This window comes from Podarcis pityusensis, assembly GCF_964106645.2.
Source record: "Podarcis pityusensis genome assembly, chromosome: 2".
Classification (NCBI taxonomy): domain Eukaryota; kingdom Metazoa; phylum Chordata; class Lepidosauria; order Squamata; family Lacertidae; genus Podarcis; species Podarcis pityusensis.
In genome coordinates, this window is record NC_138029.1 from 27,427,861 (window position 1) to 27,453,608 (window position 25,748).

The 25,748-nt window shown below is 46.6% G+C and overlaps 1 protein-coding gene across 7 annotated transcripts in view; it reads right to left on the reverse strand.

Annotated features, from left to right (window-relative positions):
• CDC42EP4 (CDC42 effector protein 4) overlaps positions 1-25,748 on the reverse strand; it is a 45,136-nt gene that overhangs the window by 3,066 nt on the left and 16,322 nt on the right. Inside the window, exon 1 of one of the 7 annotated variants that reach the window (XM_080994930.1) lies at positions 25,491-25,597. The exons of 1 other annotated variant lie outside the window; for it this stretch is intronic. The gene's annotated coding sequence lies outside the window, so the exon portion shown is untranslated. 5 more of the 7 variants (XM_080994929.1, XM_080994928.1, XM_080994934.1 and 2 more) reach the window with 5 other exon arrangements.

Here is a 25,748-nt window from a genome sequence, read left to right on the forward strand (position 1 = left end):
CTAGTTGGTGTGTTTGTATAGAAACCTCTGACTTTGGGGTGGCTGGAATGTAATGTACTGCACAAAGGTAAGCAGTGTTAGGTGCCAAATGGCTCCTTAAACCAAGGTTACAGTCGCCCAAAATGGAAGGTCTGGTTGCCATTTTGGGGCAAGAGGTTCTCAAGTCTTTATTTTTCAAATGATGGACTGACTGCGATTTGATTCTCAGCTAAATATCTGGCTCATTCAGAGGACAACCTGGAGATAGATTCAGAACTTTGAGAATGTAAAAGAAGGAAAGTCATTTGATCCAGGGACAGCCCACATATATACTGGCCCATTCTGACCTCTTTTTCTTAATGGTGGCATGGGCCACTCATAACATTATGTATATTCTTCACAACTATAAGCAGGGCACTGGGAAGACAAGCTACAACAATTAACATTGTACGCTGCTCCTGCTCAGGCTACACAGACAAAGCATTTTGGTTCCTGAAATTAAATCTGATTGTGCAGATAAGACATAACTGATAGAATGACAGGGTGTGGTATTAGTCATGATCCAATGATCCCCAGGCATGCACCTCCAGATGGTGAAGATGTCATGCGCCAGCCATCCTGGCGCCCAGGCATCTTCACTTGGTCGCAAGAGGCTGATAGCCAGGTGCAAAATGCGCCTGGCTAATTTCAAACGCTGAAGGTAAGAACCACCTCTGTTGCTCCACCCACCTTTGCCTATAGCCCTGCCCACCCCTGGCACGTAGCCCTGGGAGGTTACTCACAAGGGAATGTGGCCCTTGAAAAATGCTCCCCAGCTCCACCTTCCCCTTCAACATACACCAGGGGTTAAATGCTCAAGTACAGTGCTATGTGCTACCATGCTCCCTGTCGCATGGGAGGCACAGGGTAATTGCTCCTACAAGACTATTCTCTGCCCTGCGTGGTGGCTTTATTCAATGGAATGGGGGACAACCATGAGATGAGCACTTCTAATTTCACCAAAAAATGCAGCTGCACTGAGGGCGGCTCCGCTAGATGCAAACCAGAAAAGGGCAGTTGTGCTGGAAAGCTCTAGGGGAGGGAGTTACGTGAAAATAGCTCAGTGGGGTAGGAAAGCATGGTTCAAAACAGGGGCATCAGAAGATGGCTCTCCCCTTCCCCCCACGCTTGCAGAAATCTTCTCCCTTCACTTTTGATTTACTGCTCCGAGGCAGTTTTGCATGCTCAGTGGAGCAGCCATCATAGGCAGGGAAAGGAATGAGGCAGTAATGAATGCCTGTCTGCTCCTAGAGAACATAGCTGAGGCGCATGTTTGCAATAAACTAAGGAATATTTGAGACAGGCACCGCCAACCCCTCTTCTCTCAGAAGCATAGCTTACACGAGGTGGAGTGCTGTTCTTCACCCATCTTCGCCCGTTCCCACTCCAGATAAAGCCCTGCTCATTTGACTGCAGAGCCTCCTGACAGATATATATCTGAAACAGAGGTCTGTGACCCCTTAGAGCGTTCCTCACACCAGGAGATTTGGCATTAGTACAGATCAGGGGTCAGCAAACTTTTTCAGCATGGGGCTGGTCCACTGTCCCTCAGACCTTGTGGGGGGCCGGACTATATTTTGGGGGAAATGAACAAATTCCTATGCCCCACAAATAACCCAGAGATGCATTTTAAATAAAAGCACATTTTCTACTCATGTAAAAACACCAGGCAGGCCCCCAAAATAACCCAGAGATGCATTTTAAATAAAAGGACACATTCTACTCATGTAAAAACATGCTGATTCCCTAGACCGTCTACGGGCCGGATTTAGGAGGCGATTGAGCCTGATCTGGCCTCTGGGCCTTAGTTTGCCTACCCATGGTATAGATGCTAACTTCTTGGGGACCTTGAGCAAAGCAGAACTATTGTTGCCCACAATACACACTTCCTACAAATACACACATTCCTCCCCATGTTTTGTTTCTGTCCTGCTCTGTGGTCAAACTGGTTTCTACAGGTTACCTTTAAGCAGTGCCCAGGGAGGAGGGGAGAGAGCTGAAATGGTTGCCAGCAACACAACCAACACTGCCACAATCGATGCCAATCAGCTGGTTGCGCTGGGCACCTACTGGTCAGTGCCAATGCCTAGTACCTAGTAAAATGTTCTCCGTGCACCATGCCTAGAGCAATAGAAGGGTTTGTTGTGGGGTGCTGTTGTTTTTTTAAAAAGGTTATATGAGTGTGCCATATGAATATAGAACTATTCACTTTTTGTGTGTGGTCATTAAAGGGAAGCAAATCCACACTGGCTTCCTACTGCCACAAAGAGTTACTTCACCAATTGAACAATGATTTCTTGTTTGATTAATTTTTAAAATTCAATTTCTTTGAAACGTATGCACTCCCGCAAGTCAAATATTCTCTTCCTTCTTGGGGTGAGGGGGGAGGTGTGTGTGTGTTTGTAAGGTGGTAGAAAGTTCCCTTTGGCAATGAAACAGACTAGAAGGGAAATTCTAGCACTGATTATATGGATCCTTTGGCTTGTAGGGAAAGCAGCTATAATTAAGAAAGGCTTTTCTCCTTGCAGGTGTCCCCCACGCCAGTTCAATGTATTGACAGCATGCTACTGATACTGGAGAAGCGTTGGTACCCCACTAGCAAGAAATCGCCCCACTTGTTCAACAAAAGTGATTTACATGCAGCTGCAGGTATCAATGAAAAGCCAGCATATTAAAACAGCCATGTTTTCAAAAGGTGGTGGGGTGCACATTCAGATAGAAATAGAAAGGGGAAAAAAGCCTGATAATGCTAAATTGGTTAGTATCAAAGTTTTTAGACCCAAAAATAATCTGAATACCGGTACTTTTTTTTTTTAAAAAAAGGTGTGTACGTACATAGAGGAAAACAAAAGTAAATCAGCAACCTGTGTGGATTTGTCAACAAGAGATCACACGACCCAAATCAGCCCGGCTTCCTCATTTCACAAGCTAGCGCACATTCTGAAGCTGAGATACTAAGACCTGATCTAGTTATACAAGACAAATTATGAAATAAGCTGGATAATCATTAGCCAAGAAGCAGCTCCATTAGGCAACTTGTCCAATGACTGGCCCACGGCTAATTTCCTTCCACTGTGCAATCCTATACATATCCAGTCAGGAGGAAGTCCTATTGATTTCAATGGCATTTACTCTCAGGTAAATGGGTACAGCATTGCACCACAAGCCATGGTTCTCAGTCACTGTCAAATTAAAACTCTTCCCTGGGTTAAAAGTTAATTCTATGGGGCCTCTGCACATGGTCCAACCATTTCTGACCTCTCTAAGAGTTATCACAACAACAGTAAGGTAAACGTAAAGGTAAAGGGACCCCTGACCATTAGGTCCAGTCGTGACCGACTCTGGGGTTGCGGTGCTCATCTCGCTTTATTAGCTGAGGGAGCCGGCGTACAGCTTCCGGGTCATGTGGCCAGCATGACAAAGCCACTTCTGGCGAACCAGAGCAGCGCACAGAAACACAGTTTACCTTCCCGCTGGAGCGGTACCTATTTATCTACTTGCACTTTGACGTGCTTTTGAACTGCTAGGTTGGCAGGAGCAGGGACCGAGCAACAGGAGCTCACCCCGTCGCGGGGATTCGAACCACCGACCTTCTGATCGGCAAGTCCTAGACTCTGTGGTTTTAACCCACAGCGCCACCCGCATCCCAGCACAACAACAGTAGATATCACAAAAGTCCCCACCCCAGATCCAAAGCAAGCTTCTGCAGTATTTGACAGAGTTGTATCAATTATTAACATGCCTTCATAGTTACCCTTAAGTCATGAAGATTAGAAGCAAATACCCAGAATGGCAGTGAGTGTACCCAACCTGGAACAAAAAAAGAAAAAGGGGGGGCAAAAGGTGGTGTAGCAAGTCTCATTCCGCTACAAACAGCTGCCCTACCATGAGCTGAATAGTTTGACAGTGCACAGGAGAACTATAACATATTCCAGAATACCAGAACAAAGAAATACCCTTGTCATTTTGAACTAACAGTTCACCAGAGGCTTTGAAGAAGACTAAAGTTAAGGGGGGAAGACATCCAAAACGAACACAAGAGTACTGCCAAAAAAGGTATAAGATTTTAAGCTGTGACTCACATATTTCTGCATTTTCTTTTCTTTCTTTCTTTTTAAAGCGCAGTTCACAAGGCTGGCTAAGGCATCCTCAAGTTTGTGTGTCTGTGTTTTTTTTAAGCTACATGGGGGAAGGGGAGTGAAGACTCTTGGGATTTTGAAGAGAATAGAAAGCAGACACACAGATGCTGAAGGAATTGAAAACAGACATCAGAGCAGGCTATGAAAGGGGACTACAAAAGAGAGAAAGAGAGCGCGAAGCCAGCCAGATCCGGAACAAGCCAACAGCGGACACACAAACTTTTAAAAGAACACATGCTTGCATCGTTGATACAGGAGGACAAAGAGCTCGCCACTCACAAAATGGTGGGGTACGCTCTGACTTTCTGCACTTATCGTCCTTTTGCCAACTCCACTGAAACTGAAGCAGCGTAGGGAAGCTGCTTTATATTGAGTCAGAACTTCCCTTTGTCTTGCTCAGTCTCTTCTCCATGGACCGGCAAATTAGCTCTCCTGGTTTCTTTCCCAGGTGGGCCTACCCTGAAGATGCTGAGGAGACAGGGACTTGAGACCTCCTGCATCCAAGGCAAATGCTGTACCCCTGAGCTTGCAGCTATGGTTCTGTGCATCTTCATGGTCAAAGCAAGCACACAACATCAGCAGTGGGAGTATTCACTCTCTCTCCGCCCGCCCCATTTAAACAGAGGGCAAACCATTGGCTGGGGGAAACCCAGCCGGATAGGCAGGGTTTAAATAATAAAATTATTACAGTGGTACCTCAGGTTACATACGCTTCAGGTTACATCCGCTTCAGGTTACAGACTCCGCTAACCCAGAAATAGTACCTCAGGTTAAGAACTTTGCCTCAGGATGAGAACAGAAATCGCACATCGGCAGCGGGAGGCCCCATTAGCTAAAGTGGTACCTCAGGTTAAGAACAGTTTCAAGTTAAGAACGGACCTCCGGAACAAATTAAGTACTTAACCTGAGGTACCACTGTATTATTATTGGCTTAATTTGTCCTTTGTGATGTCATCAGGGGAGAAGAAAGCCTGCCCCACTCCCCCCCCCCCAGATACTGGAGCAGTAACAGAAAGTGGGGTGTGTGAGAGTGTGAAGATTTGATGCAGCTGCAGTTTTGCCAAATTCTCACAGAAAAGCAACGATGCTGGCAAAGGAGCCTGCCTATAGGAAAGAATGTGGCTGAGGATCACCACTCTCCATTCAACCACGCTGTCAAGCCCCCGTGTGAAATGTGCCAATTTCAAAACCCGCAAGTTCTGCATTTTACTATTCGGGGGTAAGCAATTTGTGGTCTGCAAACTCTAGCAGTGGGTAGGTGCAAATCAAAGCACACTTTCATTTCAACTGAAGTTACAAAAGCCAGCTGAAACCGACACTTTCAGGAGGCGGAAGAGAAGTTCAGATCTGAGGATGCATGAAAAGAAATACAGGAGGCTCACTCTGCCAGCCTCAAAAGGGCTCGCTTCAGCTGTAGCTCCCATTCCTAGCTGTGAAAGCCAAGAAGTCCCACTGCAACCATCTAGATCAGGCTGCAAAACCTCTGCAGCATGAGATACATGTAGGAAACTGGCAAAGCTTTTGGGGGGCTGGGAGGGTTATTCTGTGCAACTACAGTCATACCGCGGGTTAAATGTGCTTCAGGTTGAGCGTTTTCAAGTTACATTCTGCGGCGACCCGGAAGTAACGGAGCGCGTTACTTCTGGGTTTTGCCACTCGCGCAGACGCTCAAAATGACATCACGCACATGCGCGGAAGCAGCAAAACGCAACCCTGCGCACGCACAGACGTGTCTTACATTCTCCTCAGGATGCGAACGGGGCTCCGGAACAGATCCCATTCGCATCCAGAGGTACCACTGTATGCACAAAAATACAAAATGCATACTGGCAGAGTTGAGCTTTTTGAGGATCTCAGCTCTCATTACATGCCCCCTGCCCACAAAAAACCCCTTAAGAGTATATACAAAGTTAGTTTTGCCACTATACAGTGGTACCTCGGGTTACAGACGCTTCAGGTTACAGACTCCGCTAACCCAGAAACAGTACCTCGGGTTAAGAGCTTTGCTTCAGGATGAGAACAGAAATCGTGCTCTGGCGGTGCGGTGGCAGCGGGAGGCCCCATTAGCTAGTGGTACCTCAGGTTAAGAACAGTTTCAGGTTAAGAACAGACCTCCAGAACGAATTAAGTTCTTAACCCAAGGTACCACTTTAGTTTAAAACCATGTTGATGGCAGCCTTAATCATTTTCATGAGGCTTATGTATTATAATCGGGGTAGAACTACACTGAGCCTGCTTAAAAAGCTAGGCACAGGTCCTACCTGAAACTTACAAAAAATTCCTGCAGATTAACTAGGATAGAGGTACTGAATTTTCTGCTTATGGTATCTTGGCAAACATTTAATGGTTTCCTATGGTTACAAATAAAAAATTAAAATCTATTTTTAATAGGGACTTAAAGCTCTTGAGAACACAGTTCGAACTCTGCCACTCAACCCGAGTACCGTATTGGAGTAGGCGGCCAGAGGGCCGGAGAACGAAGAGGCCCTGCTTTCTTCCTAGCAGATGTCAACACTTAGCTCCTGTTTTTGAAGGATTTGGGTACCATACAGTCGTGTCCTACACCAGCCAGCCTGCCCGCCATCACGTTAAAGCAGAGAGGTAATGTCTTCCCATCGGTACACAAGATTTCCGTTTAGCAGGAAAAAAAGGGGGGGGGGATATTTTTGTTAATAGCACTGCGATGGTCCATCTCCCCAATGCGGCAAGTGCCCTTCTGTCAATCAGAGACCACCTGAGCCAGCTGACCTTCAGCACTGCTATGCTACACATGGGCAGGTCAGAAATCTATTTGTAAGTAGCTACAACTGGATCGACTGGAATGGTTGTGTTTTCTTCCATGCACCTTTCTCTTCCTGCCTTGCCTGCTTGAAGCTTCTTTTAAAATAATGCCTCTTAAAGCGGTGGGGGGTCCTTGGGTGCCTTTTGTGTCGGATTTAAAAGGCATATTTGATGTCACCAATGATTTTTAATCTTGTATTTTTATATTGTTATAGCGAGAGACCGAGAGAGGACTACCGTATTTTTCGCCCCATAGGGCACACTGGCCCATAGGGTGCACCTAGTTTTTTTGGGGGGGAAATAAAGGAAAAAAAAATTATTTTCCCCCCAGGCGCGGGGCTTGGGCGGGGGAAGCCCGAGCTTCCCCCGACCCCAGCCCCCAGAACAGGCTGCTCTCTGCAAGCCGTGGGAGCCCTCCCACGGCTTGCGCAGAGCTACCCGAAGCCCGGGCGTGACTGCTCAGCGCGCCCCGGCTTCGGGATAAGAGGCAGCTCTGCGCAAGCTGTGGGAGGGCTCCCACAGCTTGCGCAGAGCTACCCGAAGCCTGGGCGTGACTGCTCAGCGCACCCGGGCTTCGGGGTGCAGGCAGCTCTCCGCAAGCCGTGGGAGCCCGGCGGGAACTCCCGCAGGCTCGCAAGGCTTGCGGATAGCTTCCTGAAGCCTGGAGAGCGAGAGGGGTCGGTGCGCACTGACCCCTCTCGCTCTCCAGGCTTCAGCGAAAGCCTGCATTCGCCCCATAGGACGCACACACATTTCCCCTTCATTTTTGGAGGGGGAAAAGTGCGTCCTATAGGGCGAAAAATACGGTATATAGCTGACTGCTGGGAGCAGGGGCAAAATTAAACAAAAATCATGACTGAACTGGGCTTTTTGCTGACACAACACCTTTTTTTTGTTTGAACTGATGTGATCTCCAGAAACAAAGTTGGCCCTGGGCAAAACTCTAGAAAAAGAGCAGCCTAACAAACCAGCTTATGCTTCCCCTAGATGCATTTTTCACTAAGAGCTGGTTGACTAGGGGCATTATATGGTGGTTGGGTGGGGAATGGTCAGAAGGTGGGAAGAGTAAAGCAGGGGAAATGATCCATAGAATCATAGAATTGTAGAGTTGTAAGGGACACGGAGGATCCTGTGTAGTCCAACACCCAGCAATGCAGGAATAGGGAGCTGCCCCATATGGGGATCGAACCTGCAACCTTGATGTTATCAGCACCACACTCTAACCAACTGAGCTCAGTGGTGAAGGAAGCCCCTTGGGTGCCTGGGGCAGTGCGCCTGGGGCACACCACAGGGCCCTGGAGTCTACCTGCCTCCTCCCACTCAGCCACCCTACAGCTGGGGGGGGGGGCGGGGGAGAGGCAGTGGGCGAACTGTTTAGACACGCATCATTTCGCGGCACAGTAATTCAGTTTCATAGCAAACTGGAGGTTAAACTAACCCCTTACCAGCCCCAGGAGGAGTGCGGGGAGCATTTGTGCGACACAGTTTGGAAAGCTCTGTCCTCAAGAGACTACAGTGGGCTTTGGAAGACCCACATCACAGAATACGCAGGCTTCTCCTTCTGTCATAATCTTGATTACCAATGAATAGCAGAGGCTTCTGATGATTCCAAGAAGTGCTTCAAGGCACACAGAGTTCTCCTTGTAGCTTGATCTGAATAGTAGCCTAATTCTGTGTTCCACAGCCCCAGGTTATATGCACAGGGTTCCAAACAGGGTGGCATGAGATCTGAAACAGCAGCCACCTCATGCGTCCGCACAGGTGCAAGTGGCGGCACCCAGGCGACCACTGTAGGGGCATAGCTTCCCCACCCCTCCGCTTTCTACACATCTCTGCTAGGAATTAAACCCCAAATAACTGCCTTAAAGGCAAGAAAAATACAGACAATTGCGACTGGCTAATTCCAATCCTCTACCCTTAAGGGCAAGGGACGCAGGTGGCGCTGTGGGTTAAACCACAGAGACTAGGACTTGCCGATCAGAAGGTCAGCGGTTTGAATCCCCGCAACGGGGTGAGCTCCCGTTGCTCGGTCCCTGCTCTTGCCAACCTAGCAGTTCGAAAGCACATCAAAGTGCAAGTAGATAAATAGGTACCACTCTGGCAGGAAGGTAAACGGCGTTTCTGTGCGCTGCTCTGGTTTGCCAGAAACGGCTTAGTCATGCTGGCCACATGACCCGGAAGCTGTACGCCGGCTCCCTCGGCCAATAAAGCGAGATGAGCGCCGCAACCCCAGTGTCAGCCATGACTGGACCTAATGGTCAGGGGTCCCTTTACCTTTACCCTTAAGGTGGCAGTTCAGCATAATCTGGGCTCTGTATAAAGATTTGTTAATGAATGAATTACCTATTTAATACACAAGCCAGGGACAACCTGCATTTCAGTGAATGCTGAACACAAACCTCTTTACCAAGATGTTTGTTTCCAGGACCCATCCTATTGCTGTGCTTGTTTTAACTGTTTTTAATTTTAACCTGGCAGGGATCTGCTGGTGAATGGCAGGTGAATATTCTTCTTATTATTATTATTATCCTGGACAGCAACATGGTGCCCATGGGTACCTACAGAGTACCACAGAGACCTACCAGGCTCTTGAACCTCCTCTAGGTCATATCATGAGCTACAATGGTCAACAACCCTGAGTTTCTTTTTGCTCATCCCAGTGTCGGCTGCTTACGATACTCCTTCCATTTCGATTGGCCAGCAGGCATGGAAATGAGGGGGTAGAGAACCATCGGTTCTCTGTGTTGATGGTGTCCAATTAGAGCCGTGTTCTCTTCACCCAGCTGCCAGCAGAAGAACATTTCTAATTGGACACCGCCGGCAGAGGGAACAGTTATAATGGGATGCTGCCAAGAGGCATGTCCAGTCTGAGATTTCAAGTGAGCATCTATGCCTGACTGCAAGCCCTGCCCCCCTTCCCCAAACCCTCACAGTGTTAATGGACGAAGGAAGAAAAATGGAGCAGGCCACGGGTGTTTAGGAGAAAAGGTGTCCCGGTGTGTGTGTGTGTGTGTGATTGAGGAGAAAAACAGATTGCGATTGTGTGTGTGTGTATGTGTGTAAGAAAGGAAGTAAGTTTGCATTCTGTGGAATGTGTGGTTTGCCTGACAGACCTTTTTTTTTTTTTTAAGTGTTTTATAAAATGAGCACTGGAGTGGTTTTGCATTTCAAGGCTCAAGACCGCACACCCCCACCTTGTGCTCAGTTCCTTGTACAGTGGTACCTCAGGTTAAGTACTTAATTCGTTCCGGAGGTCTGTTCTTAACCTGAAACTGTTCTTAACCTGAAGCACCACTTTAGCTAATGGGGCCTCCTGCTGCCACTGCACCGCCAGAGCACGATTTCGGTTCTCATCCTGAAGCAAAGTTCTTAACCCGAGGTACTATTTCTGGGTTAGTGGAGTCTGTAACCTGAAGCGTATGTAACCTGAGGCACCACTGTATTTTGCCTTGCCAATGTGCTTTCCCTGAAACAAGCATTGTGTGGCTGGCCATGCACACCGCAGTCACCATTTTATAAATGGGCACGCCTCCCCCATCCCAGCTGTTTTGCGATGGCTCCCACAACATTCTCAAAATCCTGCTTGTGCTCATGGGCCAGAAAGTTCGAATAACTCTTGGTGCAATGGCATGCCTGGACTTAGGCTGTTTCAAGGAGTGCATGCACTCAATAGCGCATACTCAGCTCTTGCAGGTGACACACATAGGAGGCGTCAGCAAAGGCCAGCTCCTTTGCAGTCCAGCCAGCTAACAGGAGAAAGAGTGCATAACCACAGCAATCCACGTAGGCTACACATCTATTTTTGTATTGTAACCATTGGAGCATTCATCAGGTGGGAAAGGAACCCCATCTTTTCAAAGACACCTCCTATACTTACTATTAAATATCCCCCTCCCTAGAGTTTCAACAAGTGCATGCAACTTCCTTGAAAAAAACGCCTCAAGGGGAGCCTCTCCTAGTGACATAACCCATTATAAGCAAGTACGGACAAAATAATTAGTTACTCAGAGCAAAAAATGATGAAAACTAGGGAGTCTAGCATTGCAGTCTCTCCCAGACAGGAAAGAGTCACAACTCCATCTGTCTACTGCAGAATTACAGAAACAAAACACAACACCCAACGCCAAATACATGATGGGTCACAGGGTGGAGGGGAAGAACCAGTTAGGCTAGGTAAATAGAAAAAATCTGGCCCAGTGATAACCTTAGGAATGGCCCTGCAAGCATTGTGACTCAGGGGGTGTCAGTGTTTATGGTTAAGTATGAAGAGTCAACATTGAGAGGGATTTGGAGCCAGACATTTGCTTCAAGGCTCCTTTTCAATATAATGCATCTACAATGCAGTCATTGCCCAGCAGATCATATGAAGCAAGCTGGTTGATTTCACAGAAGCTTCCAATGAAGAGACCAAACAGTTTTGCCTTCTTCAAAAGCAGAAATGGACTAGATCAAATTAAGTCTTGAGTAATGTTGTAAGGGGAAGTAGAAACATATTAATATCTATTAACCTGTACCATTGGAAGGACAGATCCTGAAGCTGAGGCTCCAGTACTTTGACCACCGATTGAGAAGACTCCCTGGAAAAGACCCTGATGCTGGGAAAGATTGAGGGCACAAGGAGAAGGGGACGAAAGAGGACAAGATGGTTGGACAGTGTTCTCGAAGCTACCAGCATGAGTTTGACCAAACTGCGGGAGGCAGTGGAAGACAGGAGTGCCTGGTGTGCTCTGGTCCATGGGGTCACGAAGAGTCAGACACGACTAGACGACTAAACAACAACAACTGATATGTTATAAGAGGGATGGGGAGTGGGATACACTGCATGTCATGTTTCTTTACAATTCTGTATTTGTTTTTTGGCTATATATATATCAATAAAAACCTGTCAGGCAGAAGAAGCAAAAGTTTATTATTTGCATACATTTTTACTTTAACAATTGTTGCCTACATTTATCTTTAAAAGCTACTTAGCTAGGCCATTAGTGGCCCCATTTCACAGAAAAATGGCACAAGGGCAAGGCTATAGGATTTGAACTCAGGTCTGCATGCCATGCAAATCTCTCACCTTTATGGCAATCTGAGTTACAGCAAGTGAATCAAATTAGTGCTCAACTCCATGAAGCAGAAAGAGTTACTTGTCTGTAACGGTCCACTCTCATACCCTTTCATCTGCCATCAAGACATGGGAGGATTTCAGATGCGGGCAAATGAGAACTGACATTCTCCACTCTACAGTAGCAGAGCCACAGGGATTTCTCCCATAGTCTTCTTCCAGCTGCCTGACTGTTCCTCCCCCTCTATGCTCAGCCTGTTTTGCGGAGCTGCATCCCCTTGCCTTCTCCTCTTTCCCCCAGGGGTCTCCCTGCTCACCTATCACTCATTGTTTGTGCTAGGGAAGGGCAGAAAGTGGAACGAGAAAGCAAAAGGGTTCTGATGCATCACAGCACTTCTCAACAAGACTGGTACACACAGTGCAAGGTTACAGAATCATGCAGATCATGACTCTGTTTTGAGTTCTAGGTCTCAACACCGGTTCTTCAACATTTACCTTGCTTATAGCACCGAGAGCCTGCAAGACACAATGTTAGCAAAGCTGTTTGAAGCTATCATTTTAAATGAATGCAATAATCAAACCTTTGGGACTGCTGCAAGCCCAACTCTGGAAACTTGTGGCGATGGGCAGGTAATAAATCTAATGAAGTGGGCATTTCTAGCCACATTTAGTCCAATTCTAACATATATGCTCACACTTATCTGAAGAGGAAAGTCGAATCATCCATAATGAAATGCACAGATCTCACGTTCCAGAGCCATCTAATAAAGACTTTATTCTAAGAGAGTATTATACTGTAATACCATTAGGGATAATGTGAAAGCATTCTGGACTCATTGCCCTGTGCACTTATGGCTAGGGGACAGCTCAACAGTCTTGCACCAAAGCCTCCTTACCCTGATGGATGAAGAAGTTTCCTACTCAACCACAGCAGCCTTTGCCTTTTGTATGAGACCTCTCTCTCACAGAAAATTCAACTGTGAAAGATGTTATTCTCCTTAGCTGAAGTTTAACGTTCCAGAATGATCCAAAGAATAAGACATACCTGGAGGTTGTTGTGTTGCACACTTCCTTTACTGCCCAGTCTCATGATCTAGAAGTAAAGAAAGAGAAGGGCAACTCCCCTCTTCTACCTCTTTATTTGGGGCGGGTGACAGAGAAAAGAATGGAGCCTCTTGTTTCCATCTGCAGTTGAGCAACAACTGAGACAGGATCCTGTGACAATCACGCTGTTACTTGGAGAAAGCTAGAGGGTAAGTGAAGCTTAACAAACCATCCCCTAATATTAGAATCTGCCAAGAAAAGCTCCATTGAACGCCAAGACATTATGAAAAAATTTAAACAGGCAGCCCGGCTGGTGGCCAGTTTCGAGGTCAGACAGTCTATAATATTGTGTTAACCCAATGTATTGTGTTTGGAAAGCTTGATCTAGTCAGTGGGAGGGAGGGAGACACATGGAAGCCACATTGGCCAGTAAAGACACTGTAAGTATGTGGCCCCCAAAGGACTGACAAAATTTGCTTAAAGCAGAATATAAGCATCCCATAGAATGCAAGAGGCATCCCTTATTATCAGCACTGTCATTAAGTCTGTCTGCTCCCTCCTCAAGTCTCCTCGTGGTGTTTTGGATCTTCTTCACTGAAGACCCTTCAAGAGTAGTCAGGCAGTCATCACAGAGCCAGGACAACTCTTTCCCCTTTTCACCATCTCAGTGTCTCTTCACCCTACTAGAGCAGCAGCCTGCTTGCCCCCACCCCACTCAAGATATTAACAATGGACTCCTGGACCTGCTCGTGTAATGTATGTAGAGCAAACTTTGCTCCCAAAGTCCACTGAAGGTTAGAGGAGCTGACTGAAGAGTTAGGGGAAGTAGGATCTGGGAATCCTACAGACATCATTTCACAACTCAGCTGCTTCCCTTTCTTTCTAGGAACACATCTCACATAAGCAGCACTTCACTATATCCAGTCAGGCATTGCGTTCTTCTGGCTGGACCAGCCATTAGAAAGCCACAAACATGGCTCAGATACAGGAAAAGAGGGAGAGGAGGGGAGAAGCACCAGATTATGCTTTGAATTTAAAAAGGATAGCATGGGGACACTGCTCTCAGAACACAACATTTGTTGGTGTAAAAAAAAGCTGAATTGGTGATTGGTGACAAAGTTAAGTGAAACAGATATACAAGAATGTATGTAAGATACAAAAATACAATCACAATAAAAGTTATAAAATAAAAACAAGGAAGTCGCGCACGGATGGAAGGAAGACATAAGGCAAGAAATAATCAAATAAGAAATTACTAAATGTTGGTACATAATGATATGTGAAAATGTGAATTTACAAATATAATGTATATATAACACTATGTAAATATTTCATATATGTAGTGCAACATAAATAAATAAATAAATAAATAAATAAAATTTTAAAAAAGTTGAATTGGTTAAATTGACTAAAAGGAACAATCTTAGTTATTCTACACAAGATGGCAGTTCAGTTGTCCTAAGAAGATATGCCAGATCGCAATACTGTACTAATACTTTAAGCCTGGCATTAGGGGAAAGTTCTACTATTCTTGGTATTGGAGCCATCTAGACAGCCCCACTACCAATTCCCAGGGTGAATTTAGTGGAACTGAACACATGAATGTTGCACATGACATCCTACACGTACAAGTTTCCCCGTACATCCATGACAATGGGTTGAGTCACGTGATGTGTTCCACTACATGAAACAGCTACATGCTCCCTACAAGGATGTTGGTCCCCATGGCAAGTGTAGCAGCTCAGCTGACTCTTAGAGCAGGTGCACACATAACTTGCAAGCTCAATGCAACCTGCCAACCATGCACAGAAGCTCTCAGGGATTCAGTAAGTGTCAAGTATTTGCTGTTGCCGGGACTGCCTGGGATGGCAAAAACAGAAATAGGAGGGTTTTTGAGCAAGCCACAAGTGATGGGCTGTGCAGACCTGCTTTAGAGTCAGAGGATTGAGCATGTCACCATGTGGGAGGTCTCTGAAAATGGACTCCCCATATCCAGTGATGATTCCCATCCAGCATTTGCAAGGACTCTCCGTGCAATTTGCCCCCAATTACCGCACTGGCCCGAATATAAGCCACACTCCCCCCCCAAAAAATTCTGATTGTGAAAAGTTAAAGCACGGCTTATATCCGGGACCTTACCCCACTGGCAAAGCGGGGCGGCTCACCCCCACCGAAGCAGCTCGGGAGTGCGGCCACCCGCCACTCCAAAACCTCCCTCGAGCCGTCAGAACGAAAGGGGGTGGCCTCCCCCCCTTGTTTTGATGGCCCCTAGAGAGCAGCCGGAAGCGTGGGGCAACAGTGCCACTGGCAAAGTGGTGTGGCTCCCCCTGGAAGCAGGCCTGGTATTTTTTCTTTTTCTCTCCCCCCTTCAATTTTTAGGGTGTGGCTTATATTTGGGCCAATACGGTATACAGCCATTCTCCATGTTCCCCACAGTAGTCTCTAAGAAACTGGACAGGGAAAACTAGATGTGGATGAGAGAGTCACATGGCTTTGTTGTTGTTGAGTCGTTTAGTCGTGTCGGACTCTTCGTGACCCCATGGACCAGAGCACACCAGGCACTTCTGTCTTCCACTGCCTCCCGCAATTCGGTCAAACTCATGCTGGTAGCTTCGAAGACACTATCCAACCATCTCGTCCTCTGTCGTCCCCTTCTCCTTGTGCCCTCCATCTTTCCCAACATCAGGGTCTTTTCCAGGGAGTCTTCTCTTCTCATGAGGTGGCCAAAGTATTGGAGCCTCAGCTTCACGATCTGTCCTTCCAGTGAGCACTCAGGGCTGATTTCCTTCAGAATGGATAGGTTTGATCTTCTTGCAGTCCATGGGACTCTCAAGAGTCTCCTCCAGCACCATAATTCAAAAGCATCAATTCTTCAGCGATCAGCCTTCTTTATGGTCCAGCTCTCACTTCCATACATCACTACTGGGAAAATTGCCCCCGTCACATGTCCTAGTCACATGACTAGGACTTGCAAATACAACTGCCAGGATCGAGATATTTCACCATGGGGAGAGTGATTTGTAGCAGTGCTATCAACAGAAGGAAGCAAAGGCAAATATCATAAAAGGTGTGTGAAAGAGGGAGTCGAAACCATTTGGCCTGATATGTCCCTTGTCAAAAGCAGAACTGTACCCAAAATCTGCTCTCTACCAATTGCTTTCGAAAGGGTTTCATGGCGATAATGTAGTTCTTAATGGGGAGGAGATTTCCCTGGGGCAATTAAGAGTTGCACAAAAGCATCTTCCCGTGCTGCCAGAACAGCACTTCGGAGCTGAAAAGTGGCACCTAAAAATACGTACCAATTTGCATGGGGGTTTTATACAGCATGCACTCCCAATTTTGCTGGCTTGCCGCTGTGTGGATTACCTGTGCTAGCTTGCTGCTGCAAGGATCAGATATGTTGAGCCAGGTGCAAAAAAAAAAAAAAGGAAGAGCAGGAGCCTGCAGGCAAAAGGGATATCCCAAGGAAACAGGAGTTCAGGAAGACAATGCACTTTTCTGTATTCTGAGATCTAATAGTCTAGATGGCCACAAATTTATAGCCATTTATAGCCAAAGCAGGGATGCGGGTGGCGCTGTGTGTCAAACCACAGAGCCTAGGGCTTGCCGATCATAAGGTCGGCAGTTCGAATCCCCGCGACGGGGTGAGCTCCCGCTGCTCGGTCCCTGCTCCTGCCAACCTAGCAGTTCAAAAGCACAACAAAGTGCAAGTAGATAAATAGGTACCGCTCCGGCGGGAAGGTAAACAGTGTTTCCATGCGCTGCTCTGGTTCGCCAGAAGCGGTTTAGTCATGCTGGCCACATGACCCAGAAGCTGTACACCAGCTCCCTTGGCCAATAAAGCGAGATGAGTGCCGCAACCCCAGAGTCGGTCACGACTGGACCTAATGGTCAGGGGTCTCTTTACCTTTATAGCCAAAGCTACTTGCCTGCTTTATGGAGGTGAATCGGAGGTAACCAATGTGGTGCCTATCACATACTGTTAGATCGCAACTCCCAACAACCTTAATCACTGACAATGCTGGATGGGGCCAATGTGAGTTTTAGTCCAACAGCATCTTCAAGGGCAGCACACTGGTTATTATCCCTGAATTCAAGGGTGCCTCTTAACCTAAGGAATGCCTGGCAACACCCAGAAGGCCAGCATTCCTGTATTACATGCACACAAGTGAATCCCATCTGAAGAACCTGAAGCTCAGGGGCAGAGCACCAGCCTTGAATGCATCTCCAGTTAAGGCACCTCAGGAGTTAAGCAGAGGTCTTTCCCCAAGTCTAGGATTTACACTGCCAGAGCAAGTAAATATGGTGAGATGGACTTGTCTGATTCAATAGAAAACTGCCTCCTATATTTGTATGGCATTTGTGGTTTTCATATTCAGGAGGGTGTATCTTGCATTGTGCTCTGGTTACACACACATTTAAATCTCCATCAGACTCAGTAAAATCATATGACAATGTTCTAGAATTCTGGAAGACAAGTGACAATAACAAACTGCGGGTGACAAAGGCATCCGCTGCAAAGGGAAAAGTGGGCCCCATTACATAATTTGCAAAGCTAAGGGTACACAAACTCTTCTTTAATGAGAAGGCCATATGCTTATTCTTTCCTCACTTTAAACTCCTCCATCAGAGCAAAGTTTGTTCAACAGACTAAACCATTTGTATTAACATGCCCTGTGTTTGTTCTTGCTACAGAGAGGCCTACTTAGAAGCGAAACACAAAATGCACTTGCACCAGGACAAGCACCCAGGGGGTTGGCACTGCCAGGTATCCGCTGAGGACCATGCCCCACTAGGGGCCAACTGCCAATCCCTGAATCCTCCTGACTGGTGCTTCTTGTTCACCTGCCCTTGTCTAGCGAGCAGTAAGAGCAGCAACTGTAATGAGACAGTGTAGTGTAGTGGTCAGAGGGATGGACTAGAACCAAGGAGGTCCAGGTTCAAATCCGCACTGGGTGACCCAACTCTCAGCCTCATAATGTGATGATAAAATGAACAGGTGGAGAGGGAACTTTGCACATTACCTTGAGCTGCTTAGAGGAAAGGTATATATACATGTAATATATAAACATACCTCTTCTCCTACCTTTCTGGGAGGAGATACAGAGTGGGCCCAACAAGAAAGGTAAGTGGTTAGTAGCAACAGCTCCGGTGAGGACGGCCAAGGTCGGGTTTGGGCTCAGGCTCTTGAAATATGGCAACCCTAATTATTTTAAAATACAGTGGTACCTCGGGTTAAGAACTTAATTCATTCTGGAGGTCTGTTCTTAACCTGAAGCACCACTTTAGCTAATGGGGCCTCCTGCTGGCACTGCGCCGCTGGAGCACGACTTCTGTTCTCATCCTGAAGCAAAGTTCTTAACCCGAGGTAATATTTCTGGGTTAGCGGAGTCTGTAACCTGAAGCGTATGTAACCTGAGGTACCACTGTACTGACTTCTTAATTTGAGGTTCAAAAAAACAGGGGTCATCATACATGGGGACATCTTATACACGGAAAAATACGGTACTTGCCCCCTCCTGGTCACAAGTAAGGAGACACATCTGTTCCACTGTGCTCAGGTACATAATCCCAGAAAGGGTCTACCTCTCTTTCACGCCAGACTTTCCCAGTCAAAAACAGGCCCCGTTCTGCACTTGCCTCAGAACAACATCCTGAACTTTCCCTCGTCAGCAACTGAACGCCTGGCTAGGCCTGGAATTAAGGGCCTACAGTACATTTTGGTTCACAAGGCAGCACTTTGTGGGAGGAAAAGGTCACAGGAGCTGAGCTTTGATCAGAGTCACCAGAGCAAAAGACAGAACCTTCACTACTGCCCACAACCCTTCAGATAGATTAAGAGTTTCATCTAACATGAGAGAAGGGAGGGGGGCAGGGTAAGCAAACAAAGTCCTCTTTATTTACTTGGTTTTATATTGTTGTCTTTAAAATAACCTTTGCTGGCAGCACAGGAGATCTCCCTCCTCCCACAAATGCCTACAACCAGGAAAGTCAGGTACAGGCTACCTTTTAGGTAAGTCACAGCACTAATAGCAACACTACCTGGCTTTTGAAGACTGGTTCTGTTTTAATGGCTCCTTGAAAGATTTGGTTGGGGGTTGGTTCTGCTGCACTCATAACCCCCCGCTGCCGCCACCCCACCAAATTTAAATTGCATTATCAAGGCCTTTTTATCAGAATTCCTGCTAGCAAAAAGAGTGAAACGATTACCTTGAGTTTCCAATCCTGCACTGGGATTTTAACCGGCCTGACCTCAATTCTGACCTGCAGACAGGGATCCACATATGGCAAAAGAGACCAAAGGGCAGAATGGGTGTGAAAAAAGTTGCCCTGACAGGCTGTTGTGGGTTGGGCAACGATTGCTACAGAGAGAGGCATTGGAGGTTTCCATTTCAAACAGACAAAAGCTATGCAAACAAACACTTCAGATTATTGATCAGAAGAAACTGCCACTCTGCAGAGCAGGTGAATCAACTGACCAGCAGTGAAAGTAAATCGACCCTTTCCAGAAGGTTTTGCCACGCAGTAAGAAAAAGAATGACTGGTGATCCTAAAATGAACTAGAACCTAACGAATTGATTACAGAAGGCTTAATTACAACTCCCATGTTTTTGGTTTTTTTTTTTTAATTTAAAAAACCACCACACCTTCGAGTAAATGTGTTGGCATATGAGAAAACCTTGCACTTTTCCTAAAAAAGAATGTAGTTCTTCATTTGCTCTCTCATCCAGTTTTTAAATATGCCAGTTAAAATATAGCAGATCCAAAGCATTTTTTTAAAAAAACGAAAACCAAGACCCACTAGTTTTGCTAGAGATGCAGGTTTAAAAGGTGTACCAACCTCAATTTCAAAACACAAACTGTCCATTTCAGTGGCCTGCAGGTTCTTGTTAAAATGCTGCCACAACACAAACACAAGGAAAAAGCTTATCGATCTTACATTAGGGAGACTTTATATTATACTTCATATAGGATCACTACTGCTGAAGCATGAAACCCTATACTGAGCAAATGGGTCTCTGCACTGCCATGCAGTATTGCACTTAGATGCTCTCCAAATTGTTTTTCTTTCTTTCTTCCCTTCAAATAACTGGGAGCCAAGCTACCCAGGAGTTTACACCTTTTCAGACCTTAGAACCTGCCTTTAGCACTACATTCATTTGGGGACCAATTTATTTATTTGTTTATTTGTAAGGTGGCAGGACTGCTATTGTAGCTCACCTGAAGTCTGGCTGTGAGGCACTTGTTGCGAGACCAAGGCTCTGAAGGTCAAAGCCACACACTGATTAGATCAAAACAATTAATTTGTCAATTAAAAACTAGACAAAGGAAAGAGAGGCAAGTTGCACTGACTTTATAAAAACAATCTGACACAGAAATGAATTATTCTTTCAGCACAAAGGTGTTTGAGCTCATAGTCACTAAATCTTGTTAACCTTGCCAAATAATCAGGAAGCAATTTTTAATTACCGTAACTCTCTTGCAATAAATGCAGTGAAACTATTAAATGTGCATCCTTAGAATTCACTACTATAAGATGTTAATGAATCCTAACAAACTCTCTGGTCACATGGCAGATTTTACAACAACCTCCACATACAACTATGAAAGGCACCTGTGTTTGTTTGTTCTGAAATATCCAAGCATCTTTTGCCCCCAGTGCTAGCTTTGCTCCACCTGACCTGGTTAGGCCCATGAGAGCTACAATCAAGCTTCTCAAATCCAGGTGAAGCCAAAGTCTACTGTCTGTAGATAGAAGGCAATCTGCTTAAGATAGCAAGCAGCTCAGGACATTGTTTATTACTGTTTCGGCTCTGAACAAGCATACCAGACAATGATCCTCAGAATGCACTGCTCAGCAGAAGCCCAATCGTGTCAGCAGAGCCAGAACCATTTTAAGTGACCATCCCCCCAAGGCATAATAACCTGTGGTCGGAACAGGCAGGAAAATCATTGCAGCAACACTCTCTACTCTGGTCACAATGTACAGCCTAGGATTTACTACTTCTTCTAGAGATTAAACCTGGCCACTGTTCACTCACATGGGGTATTTTGGGTTTGAAACATGCATTGATTTGAAGAACTGACCAACAACTAACAATTAGTCAATCACTCTCCAGGCAGCTCAGCTGCAGAATGGCTTGCTCAATCAGCAGACAATGCAGCCAGCCAATTAAGGCAAATCATTACTCCTTGATTTTTTTGATGATGTTTTTTCCAATGAAGGCAGAGATTGGGGTTTTCTGGTTCCAAACCAAATGAAGTTATTTCAGGATGTGTTATTATATTGGCCTGATCCAGCCACTGGCATGTATGCAAACAGCAGTGAACACATTTCCATAAGGAATTAGATGAAGAAGGGGGAGAAGCCATTGCTGAACAGTGGCACAGTAGTGGTGCAAGATGTATTTAACATAAGCATGGATTTGAGATGCTCAAGAAACCTACTTGCTGCATCATATGACCTGAGGCAAAAACCATCCATATTCCTAACTTAAGTTTTATCAGCATCCAAATCTTTGTACTAGACAGAATGAGACTCCCAGCTACTCCGCTATCCCAAAGGAAGTCTACACATTTCTGGTCTACATCAGCCATGAGCAAACTTTAACAATGATCTGTGCAGCAGCAGTGTTGACTACTCACTAACACAACAGACATACAGATATCTGTATCGTTCACACATTGCAGCTGGGTTGATTTGGTGGCAAACATGAAACCTTCCAGATGTTCTGGATCGCAACTCCCATCCTCCTTGAGCTGAGCATGCTGGCTGGAGCTGATGGGAGTTGCAATTCAACAATATCTGGAGGACCCAACACTGACTACCCCTGCGGTAGAACACAGACTGGCAGTCCAGCTGAGACTCTGGTCAATTTAAGAAGCAGTTATGCTCAAAACCACTACTATTTTCTTAACAGAGAGGGGAAACGCACCCATTGCTGATAAGGCCGCAAGCATTTTGGAAAGGTGGAAGCAAAGATGTCAGCACCTGTTCCACCCCAGCTTGTGCAGCTCTCTTCAGCAACCTATGCAAAGAGGACCATTGAGAAAGTTCACAAACAGCACTGCTCAACAGCTACTACACACTCTTTGCAAGCGGCATTTCAGGGCTACAATAAAGGGGTGTATTGTATGTATCACAGGGTCTCTTATGGAGCACCGCACACCATGGCTAGCTGGATCTCTGCGCTATTATGTCATAGTGTTGCACTCAAGATTGATTTATTCTCTTAACCAACTTCCAAACTTCTTGTCAACCAGGTGTTTCTACTTCTTACCAAGAATGGAAAGGTCAAGCCACAAGCAGGTCAAGCCCATTTGCTATTTAGCATCTAGACACTAGAGGCTATGCTCTTTCAGGCTTGGAACTTGCCTCCAACCATTTACACTTTCCAGCATCGCACACCACCAGGCAGAAGAGACTTCACAAGCATGCATTACAAAGTTGAAGGACCCATTTCTTCTGCTGTCTGTATCCTGGAAGTGTCCACTCCCAAATGCTTCACATAGCTGTACCACTACTGGAATGAGGGTCAGGCCAGTGTTAGCCCAGTAAATGTTATGACGTAAATGGTTGTTCTAGATTGCAAGTAAGATATAACTATACAGTACTACGGTTTTTTATATATAAAAAACTGATGCCTTGCTAGATGCTTTAACTTTTCTTCTGATCCTTAAAGTGCTGGATGGAATGCAGAATTCAAGACTCTCCAACCATAGCCAAAGCTATCACTAATATGGCACGCTCATCGAACACTTTCCCACTGAACTCAATGAAACTTTAAAACACTTCTACAATCAGGTTGCAGAGCAAAATCACTTTGGGAAACTTAAGCAGGGATGGCCTTATCATTAGGCAAAGCAAGGCAACTTGCCTCAAGCAGATGCTATAGCAGCTCCTATGCTATTCCTCCTAAGCCCCCATTCCCTCTCTTGGAGGACAGAGTTGTGAATATTACATGGCATAGCATGTCCCACCCAAACTGTCAAATCAGTGCTAATTCAAAACTGCCTGTTCAGTTCAGTTACCTTATGGGGAGGGCAAACTTCTTTGCCTCAGGCAGCAAAACATCTTGAGCCAAACCTCAGTTTAAATTATGTGGTATACTATGCATTGTAGAATTCAACAGCCACCCCGATCTCTCCCCCCCCCCAAAAAATAGGTCAAAATCACAGAGACCTTGAGGGAGTTAAGGCATCACTGTGTCACTGAAAAGGTCAACCAACAGAAATCACCAAGGTTTATATTGTTTATTGCTCCCTACTTGCACACACAAAAGATGGCTATGCATGTGTGTTTGCTAAATAATTCATAACATCTGGGGACTGCTGGCCTAAACATTTGCTAACATCTTGCCACAAGCATAGAAAGGAGCATCTCTGTTCAGGCTCACAAGTCAGGCACACAGGCTTATTCAAGAAAGCGTGAAGAAGGCCACCTTGGAATCAGCCCAGAAAAAAAGAAGTTAAAACTACAGTTAACAGGACAAGTTTATCCTTGTCTATTGCAGGAGGGGAACGAGAAGCTGCACAAGAGAGCCGCTTATAGAGAACTTGGCAAGGCAGCATGAAATTCAAGCAAGCAGAGGGAAGAGAAGCGTAACCCTAGCAGTTTCCTTTGTCTGGAACTCTAGTTCAGAGCTCTTTGTGAAGCTGAATTTCAATCAGTCCCATTGGGTGGGAGGCAGCAACCCTCTCTCTCACCCTTGAAACAGTCACAAGGGACTGCAGAGCACATCATCCTCCCATGGTAAAAGGGAAAAGGAATAACCCCCCCCCTCAAAAAAGGGGAGGTGAGAGAATCTTCTAAGGCTGGAAATGATCGATAGGCAAGAAAGCATACTCTGCAGCTGTCGCTTTGGGATAACAGACTGGTTACAAAGTGGGCTTTTTTGTGGGGGGGGGGGGGAGTTAGTACATAAATACACAGCCACTGCCTTCATACATCAAAGGGACTTTTAACTTTTTGAGCGGGTGCAGAAATTCCAAGTCACCCACGACTCTCTTCAGTGGAGACAGAAAAGCACAGAAGATTTCAGAGCCACACTCACAAACCTCCTTCCTGCAACAGCAGAGACACCCTACAGGGCTACCTTCTCCTTTTCAAACGCCTCCTTTCCGAAGTGACCTCCCTCCCTCCCTTTGGATCCGCACAAGCTAAAACAAATGCTTCAAAGCCTTGCAAGCGCGCCTGCCAGCAGAAGTTGTCGACTACCCCTTTGGGGAAGAATTTCCCACGCTGATCCACGCGGAGGCCAGAGGAGAGCTGGTTTGTTTGGGCTTCTCCTTTGCTTTAGGATTTAGCGCTTGCCAAAACTGCTACTCGCTCTCTTCCAAGCGCGTTTATACCTAAGCAAACTCCAGGATTGTGTGCGGCTTCCCGCAACTCTCCCTTCTCACTGGCTCGCGCTTTGGTCTCTGCGTACAAACACACAACACACACACACCGAGCTGCAGTACTCATCCCCGAGCCGTAGCGTTCATTCACGGAATTTTAAAGAGACACGCTCGCTTTTTGTCGAGACAATGGGAAAGCCTCCCTCCGACAAGAATAAAACAAGATGCTAGCTAACTGCATCACCTCGGCGAGGGAGCGTACGCACTCTCCAAATGCCAACCCAATTAGCCTCCTCTTTGCCCAGCTAGGACGATCAAAACCAAATAGCGATTCCAGTCGATTCTTTCCCATGCTGTCCCTCCCCGCCCTCGCTCCCTTTTTCCTCCCTTGGGAAAAGGCATTGATGGGAAAGGGGAGAGATGGGAGGAAGGGGGGCGGCGGCCAATCAATGGGTTGCAGATGCATTAGCCCAGAAAACAACGGCGGCTCGCTGCCTCCCAGCCCTACAAACATTCGCAGTTCTGCAAAAAGCCGCTCCTTATTTTAGAAAGTCCAGTTCTGAAACGCTGCGCTCTGCGAGGGGCTTTTGTCCGAGGGAGGAGCTCTTGATAAGAAACCCCCTTGTTCTTAATTTACAGAGAATTCTCCACACGCACCTTTTTTATTGCCTTTCTTTAAAAAAACAAACCTCCAGAACGTCACCTGAAAATAGCAAGGAAGCAACAACGGAAAGGGGTTGCAAAAGCAAACAAGAATCTCTGAGCTAGCCAGAGAAAGGCAGATGAAGGGGAGGCGCTTTCTTCCCAAGAAGAAAAGGGCAAGACACTCCCTTCCCGCAAAATTTCCCTGCAAAGGGAAGTTGAGAAAGCAGCGGCAGCAAGGTTAAGTAGACAAAGATCCTCCTGGCAAGGCAGGGTTTCCCCTTCTTCCGACGGGCACCCTTTACCCCACGCCGTCCCTTTCCCGTACACACCCACCAAACCCTCGGAGGACACCTGGCGCCTCCCTTGGCGCGTCCCCCCCCCCCGAGGCCAGCAAGCCAGGCACCCCGCCCCTTCTCACCCGTACCTACTCGGGACCCCTTGGCTCGACGGGAGGGCTTGCTATATGTTACCGGCTCAGCTGCTTCGTTGCTCCGTCCCTGCATTTCCACCCCATGCCCGCGCCTGCCCAGGGCTCCCCGCCGGCGCGTTCCTCTCCGGCTTCAGACTGCTCAAGCTCCCTCCCTCCTCCCCGCTTCCCCGCCCCGCCGTTCAAGTCACCGACCCGTCTGTGACGTCGAGCCACCCAAAGGCCAATAGGCGAAGGCGACGTCATCAGGCTAGTCCGGGTCTCCTCCATTCAAAATCTGAATGCCTCGCTCCGGCTCTTC